A 7,998-nucleotide genomic window follows, 5' to 3' on the forward strand; every position below is an offset into this window, starting at 1 on the left:
TGGTTATTCTGAAATAATATTTTGGGGTGGCCGCAGTGGTGCAGTGGTTAGTGTTGTCAAATAAAAGAAAGAGGTTCTCTAGTTCAATTTTTGGCTGGAGTGCCTTCTGTGCAGAGTCTGCATGTACTCCCTGCAGCATGTGAGTTTCCTCTGGGTACTCCGGTTTCCTCCCACATTCCAAAGACATGCAGTAGATGGATTGGACACTCTAAATTGACCATAGGTGAGAATGTGTGTGCAAGTGAGTGGTATGAATGAACTACTGTGGCAGGGCTAGCCACCCGGTGGTGTAAACTTGTCATTGTGGAAGTGACACCCTGACCCCATGTGTAAAATGGGAAAAGGGGTTGAGGATGTATGGATGGATTCTGGAATAACACTGTTATGAAGGTTCTGTTAATTTAGTTTGAAACTGTAAGGTCAAATGGGAGAATAATCTGTGGATTACTGAATAAAGCTGTTTTTTTCATATCCCCTGCTTCCAATGCCTTTTTGGCACTTCCTATGTACAGTGTGTGTGTGTGTGTGTGTGTGTGTGTGTGTGTGTGTGTGTGTGTGCACACACACACACACACACACACACACACACACACACACACAAACACAGGCAGGCAGAGATGGATGACAGACACTGCCACACAAAGTCTCTTGAGTAGTAGTTGCCATCTTCTTCATCTTCTTCATCATCAGAGCTGCATCTTGTTCATTTAATCTTTATCTACAATATCAGTGCATCTTCATTATTATCATAGCTATCTTCACCTTCATTATATCTTCATTGTCATTGTCAGTGCATGCTCATCAACATCTTCATTGTCAATATCGTCATCTTCATCATCTTCAGCTTTGTCAACATTATCATTGGTAATATTGTATCTCTATATATTTACTGTCATCTTTACCACATCGTTTTCACCATCATCACATTGTCTTAATTGCATTTTTCATAACTCTTGCCATTTTCACCATAATCACATTTTCATCTTCATTGTGATTGCATCTTCGTCAGTATCTTCATCATCATCATCTTCACCTTCATCATTCTCAACTTTGTCAATAACATCATTGCGTTCAAAGCATTTTCATTGTCTCTCTTTGGCAGATAACTATTAGTATTAAATCTGCTATTTTACTGTATGTCAGTCATTTTACACTTTACAAGAAATCATCTCCTTTTCTCTTTTGCTTTTACTTCAGAATAACTGCAGTCATATATTGATTTATTATTTGATTTACTGATTGAATTACAAATTCGTTATGCTGTATTTATACACTGAAATCTGTTACATATTACAGAAAACACTTTTCAACTACAAACTGTTTATGCCAACAACTGCATCTTCAGAAGGTGAGGTCACATGGTATGAAATCAAGCAGTTATTGGCCAGCCACTCACCCTACAATAAATACACACACAAGTTTACTATACTTAGTAAACATAATTCCACTGAAGTAAGTACAGTTAAAAGCTATCCCTGGAATTCAGACAAGCTTAGCCAGATGTGAAAGCCTTAGCTCAGGTTTCCACATTGCTCTGAGATTTTCCAGCTTAGAAATTGCTCTTTCACTGAGGTTTTTCCTGTCATGGGAGCCTCAACATGGAAGCGATCTCACAGGAGAAAGTTCAAGTCTCTGCAGCAGTCCAGAGGAGTGGCTAATACTGATTACCCATGAGTTCTCCCTCTGAAATGTCTGCAGCTCCCACTTCACTTGGCCTATCACTCAGCTGTATAAAACTTTATTCTAGGAAGAAATCTGACCTGTAAAAACATAGTAGTAACCCATTCACTCCTGTGGCAGTACTCACAGCACAAGGGTGGGGGAATGTTAGTGTGTGTGTGTGTGTGTGTGTGTGTGTGTGTGTGTGTGTTTGTTTGTGTGTTTCTGTTTGTGTTGTTGTAATAGGTGTGGCATCAAGAGTCTAGATATGTATGTATCTGTGTTGGTGCATGGATGTCTGAATGTGTGTGTGAGTGTGTATACATTTTTATGAGCATGTCTTTGTGTGTGTGTGTGTGTGTGTGTGTGTGTGTGTATTTACAAGTGTGTTTCTGTTTGGGTAGTTACACTAAGGGAGTTAATTATGGTATTAAGATTCTAGATATGTCTCTCTCTGCGTATATGTGTGTGTGCATGGGTGTCTGAATGTGCATGTGTGTGTGTGTGTGTGTGTGTGTGTGTGTGTGTGTGTGTGTGTGTGTGTGTGTGTGTGTGTGTGTGTGTGTGTGTGTGTGTGTGTGTGTCCAAGCAGCAGAGGTACTTTTTCTATTGTGATGCATGCCGACAGGTATGGCCACAATATTAGAGCTCACTTCAGAGACATGGTAATAAGCCCATAAATTAGATCTTCTCATTGTGGCCATACCTGTCTCTATATCACATTTTGTTTCTATCACACTAATTAACTAACCAACTTTGGGCAAATAGCATGAACAATCAGCATTTTTTGGGAACCCTTCAGTATGTATTTTAGAACTAAAAACCCTATTTTGCATTATGACTGCATAATTACATCAAAAACCACACACAGACTCTGCCATAACTTGCTGTGTTTTTGCTTTATTGTATTGCTTTACTGCCTTCTATTTTGTATACTGTGATTTATGTTCTTTAGTTGTATTCTGCTTTTAACTGTATATTTAAACTAGGAAAGAGACCACAGCTGTGTCTGTTTTGAGTCATGTAGAAATTAGACCAGGTCAATTAAGGTTAATTACCTGCAAACTGAGGGTAGAGTTAGAAACTAAACCTTCTGTTTAAGAGGCAAAATAAAATATTCCAAGGCTGTAATGGAAAAGCTCACATAACTTGCTGTGAGGGAAAGGTCATTTTGATTTTGCTTTCTTGTGTTTTGTATTGCTTTACTGCCTTCTTCTATTTTGTATATTGTATATATTGTATATATATTTCATATACTTATTTTCTTTACGCTATGTTTTACTTTTATTCTGCTTTTAATTGCATATTTAAACTAAGAAAGAATGTACAGCTGTGCCTTTTGTAAGCCACACAGAAATTAAGTTTTTCAACCCTTCCACTCTGATGCTGTTGTGTTTTTAAACTCAGCTGTCTCTAGTTGCCTGCCCCTTATGTTAATTTGACTGCATATCTCCATCCCACTCCTCTTTCATTGGCTATTATAAGTAAGCACAAAATTATCATTTTGTGAAATCACTTCCCTTCAACTATTTAGCCGCAGTGGTGCAGTGGTAGCATTGTCGCCTCACAGCAAGAGGTTTTCCCATTCGATTCTCGGCTGGAGCATCTTCTGTGTGGAGTCTGCATGTCCTCCCCACGGTTGAGTGGCATTCGAAAGACATGCGTGAATGGGTGTGCCTTCGTTGAAGTTTGGGCATCAAACTGGCACCTCGGCACCATGAAAATCTACTGTCAATCATTAGTGGACCGGAGTGCCGCTGTGGTGACCCCTAACCCCGGTTAGGGGTCACCACAGCGGCAAGCCGAAGGAACAACAACTTCCCTTCAACTATTTAAAGTTATTGGCCATCCCACTGTAGTCCATAGAACTAGAATACAAAGTGCCCACCACCCTTCCAGTTACCCTCTTTCATATCTAACTGCTTATGGCACACTGCATCTCTTAAAATATTAACCCATTTTCCATCTTACCTTTAAAATCTGCTCCAAGACCACCTATTATTGAAGAGCCCACATTCTACCTGTTTGTAGTCATCTTGCGATTAGTGCTTCTATTTTGCTCCTGTTGAGAGAAGGCACTCAGGGACATTATTTTCTGGGGACTGCTGATCACTGGAAAGCCTAATAACTGCTTCATATATGCCAGCCTGGGATTTGTGCTTATATTTTGCGCTGGTCAGAGAAGAACCAGAGTGCAAAGATTCCTGACTGTTTCTGACTGGGAAGTGAGTGTCTGTGCTTGATCTTCCTGACTGGTCTGGTTCCTATTCAAGGCATCTACCAGGATAAGGTTACAGCAAACCTACAGACCCTTACATCACCTGGAACAAGATTGCAGATCACCAAACAGTCCTGTTTCTCATCTTGGGATTGGTACTACTGTTTTGCTTTAAAGGAGCATTGTATCCCAACATAGTGAAGCTCTGATGAGACCAGCAGTAGTAGTAGTCAGACAGTAGTCATTCAGATATCTCCCCTCTTTTCATCATTCTTGACAAGCTGATTAACAGTCAGTTACTTATCAGGGGCTAGGATCTACTGCATTACACATGCACACAGGTCACTGGATCACAAGTACCAGTATGACTCAGTCATAGTCCATGTGGGTGTAAATGACGTGAGACATACCTCCCTAGACTATATGAAGAGACACATCATGAAGCTCTCAGAATATATTTTCCAGGCTGGTATGAGCCTAGCATTGAGCAGCATTTTACCTTCTCCAAGGATGATGCCACAATACAAAGAAAAGATGACTGACTTTAATAATTAGCTTAGTTTCTGGTGTCATTTTAAGGGGGTGCAATATTTGTCAGCATGGAAAGAAATGGTCAACAGACCATGATGCTTTGCCAGGGATGGTCTGTACCTCTCCCCTCTAGGCCTTTAATTATTATCTAAAACATTGTTTTCCCCCATAGGGCCTTATTAGGCAATGCAAAACTGAAAGTTCTTCCAACATACCAAATCAAAACCAAGAATATCTGAAGGTGTTACTGCTCAATGCTAGGAGTCTAAACAAAAAACTCCACTCCATAGAAGCTCTCTTCACCCTAGAGAATGCTGATGTCTGTGCAGTCACTGAGACATGATTTTCAGCCATGGAGAGCACACCAACAATGCAGGGTTATAATGCCTTCCACACATTTAGACCAGCTACTACACAAACAAGGACTAAAAGTAGGGTTGTCTCAATTTACATAAAAAATAAATATACCTCAAGGCTGATCAAGCAAGACAATGAACCTGAGCTTCTCCACATACACATTACCATAGACAAAATCCAGTATCACTTCCTTGCAAGCTATAGGTCCCCCTCTGTGACCCAGGAAACATAATGGAAACACTCACCATCCAACCCAATGCCATATTCATGGGTGACTTTAATTAACCTACTATTAAATGGAAATCATATATGACACCAAATGTACAGGCACAGAGATGTCTGAATTTTTGTAAACACAAACTCCCTGGACCAGATTGTCAGTACACCAATCAGGGGTGCAACCATAGTGGATCTGATCCTCACTAATATGGGAGAGTGCTGCACACCCACTAATGTACTGTCTTCTCTGGTTAGGTCAGACCACAAAATGGTCTCCTTTGAAGTAAAAATAAAACTTGAAACCTCAGCCTAACCCTGGAATATTCAGGAACTGGGGCTCTGCTCGACAGGGGCACAGGAAAATAACTTTCTTGGCTGGCGTAAGCCAGGGAACCTTGTTGGCTAGGCTTACTTAGGCCCTTGGGCCGATAGCCTAGTACCTACCAATGAACTACTCTAAGGCTAACTTTCTACTATTAAGTGATAACCTGTCAAAATTTCAAGTCCCTATAAACCCTGAGAATACTACTGACTACATGTAACTGTTCACAGAAACCCTATACAAGCATGTTAACAGCTGCATATAGGCATCTGTATCCAACAGGAGGAAGTACAGAACTAACTCAAAAAACAAGCCATCCTGGTGGAATCACATTGTTAGGCTGTATAACATAAGGAAGAAAATCATGGCAAAAATTAGGAGGTACAGCACCCAGCAGGATAAAAACACTCTCATTAAATTAAAAAGATAACTCAGAGGACAAATAAAGTCTACCAAAGCCAAATTTGCAGTAAATTTGAACTCACAGGCCAAGGACAACCCACCAGGCATTCTTTAGCTATGTCCACAACCTCAAAGGCAATACACAATTATGAACACGGATCATTGTAAGGCATATCCAACAACTGGAATGTCCACAGAGGTAACATGTCCTATGCAGACCACCTTAAGGTCCTATCCCTGTATTCTGTCTCCTACAGGCTATTGAGAGGAGATATATACCTGGCATACAAGGCCTTGTCAGACCACATTCTGAGTGACCTCCTCATATTTGCAAAACAGCACCAGCATTACCCATTTTAAAGACTTAAACCTTGCCTGTGATATAAATAGGACCTGCTACAGAGAAAGTTATATATCCCAGACAATACCTCTTGTCTGGAACAGAGTTCTTCCCTAGCCAAATTCACGTGTAACTTGGACAGTTGAATGGGGAACAGGAAATTCACCCCCTGGTTAGACACCTATGTCTCTAATAGACACAGACAGCCTGTAAATGATTCATCTTCCAGGACCCTGCTTGTAAATGTTTCACCTCCCAAACCCCTGATTACACCTATTAAGGATATCAGAACGTGTCAGAGATTTGGGATGCATGGCTAGGCTTAAAAGGTCCTTGAGGTTGATAACCTAATAAACACCTATGAACCTAAGAAATGGTTACAAACTATTGAACACAATGTTTCAGATATTAAATTTAAATAGAATGGTATCATATTTTAGGCTACAAAGATGGTATTATTTGAAGGAAGCCAGACATTTAATTTTTCTGTAATGAAGCAATACTGCTCTAACATTTCATTTTTCTGTAATGTAGAAATACTGCTTTATTTTTTTTACTGCAGACAAATATGCAATGTCTAATCAAAAACTGGATATTCAAAATACATTGAATTTAAAAGATTTTTTTCATGCTGCAACAAAGCAGCAGTTTTTATTAGATATCATGCCATTCTGTTGCAGTCTGAAGAAAGGCCTATGCGATATCTAGGTTGCTATAGTAGTTTATTCTCCGCTCTGTTTGGATAATGAAAGGCATTTATTTTATAGGATTCAAGGCCTACTGTTCATTAAATGCTCCCCTTCACGTGAGACAGGAAACTTGAAGCAGGAGAGACCTGAAATTATTTCCTGCTATTTTCATAGGAATTTCTTCTTTGTTAGCTATTCTGTAAAATATTTACTTCTTATACTTCAGGAAACATAAAGCCAGCTACATAAAAAATGCATCTCAGGAGAGAAGCCCATTTCTTGTAAAAGATGCATAAATATTTTTTTTCTTGTGAAATTAAGCTGTTACATGGAACATTCCTTTGATGAGTTTAGATATTTCCTTATGTATGTATGTATGTATGCATGCATATATCCATATATGTATTCACTAATTAATGAATTTATGCATTTATTTATTATGTATACATATACTTAATTGTTTTTTACACTGCTGGTCTGTGCTACAATTTAAATGTTTCTATGTTCAGTTGTATCTGATATCTTTATGAGAAAGGACATTAAAGGTGAGAAAAATGTAAATATGTAAATGTGCCGTCTAAGCTAGTACACCTGCATAGTCTGAAACCTGAGAGTCTTGATAATGTTCACTAAGTCCTGAAAACTCACGAACGAGTTCAAAAATTAAACTGTGAGTAAATGGCAGGTAGGATTTTACTTCAGGATGTTTGTCCTTGAAAGACTTCAAAACACAGAAGGAGTTTGCCTCAACATTATGAGTTCTAGTGAGTAGTTTGACACCTATGTGTACTTAATTTTTTTTCTTTCTGTGAATCACTGTTAAGCATGTTTACAAATCAGAGGTCAGTACTGTTTATAGCGTTGATTTCTAGTCAGAATGCATAGAGCTTTGCAGACTGATAGATGTGTTCACCAGGTATGTGAATTAATCTTGTAGGTTCTTTTCAGCTGCAACCTTTGCAAAAAGTAAAACACAGAAGCAAGAAGAGTATCCATGAAAACAGGCTGCAAAATAATTGTGCATTGGCACAGAAGTAAATAAAAAGATAAATGAATAATAGCATGTGTAAATTAACAGAATAATGACAGCAGGCAAGTATTAAAACAAAGAACAACATGTACATTATTTACAGGAGAATTGTACTACAAATAATTCAAGGGAAGAAAGGAAAGCAGTTATAATGAGTAAAACTCCAGAAGGAAGAAGAGTTACAGCAGGATAAGGGCTGGCGTTGGATGTTAAGTTATATTAAACAAAGAT

The 7,998-nt window shown here is 38.9% G+C and overlaps 1 pseudogene; it reads left to right on the top strand.

Annotated features, from left to right (window-relative positions):
* The first annotated feature begins 503 nt into the window (after positions 1–503).
* On the top strand, positions 504–642 carry LOC122790185 (annotated as a pseudogene).
* The last annotated feature ends 7,356 nt before the right edge of the window (positions 643–7,998 follow it).

This window comes from Protopterus annectens, chromosome 15.part0 (assembly GCF_019279795.1).
Source record: "Protopterus annectens isolate FY-2018-M chromosome 15.part0, PAN1.0, whole genome shotgun sequence".
NCBI lineage: Eukaryota > Metazoa > Chordata > Ceratodontiformes > Protopteridae > Protopterus > Protopterus annectens.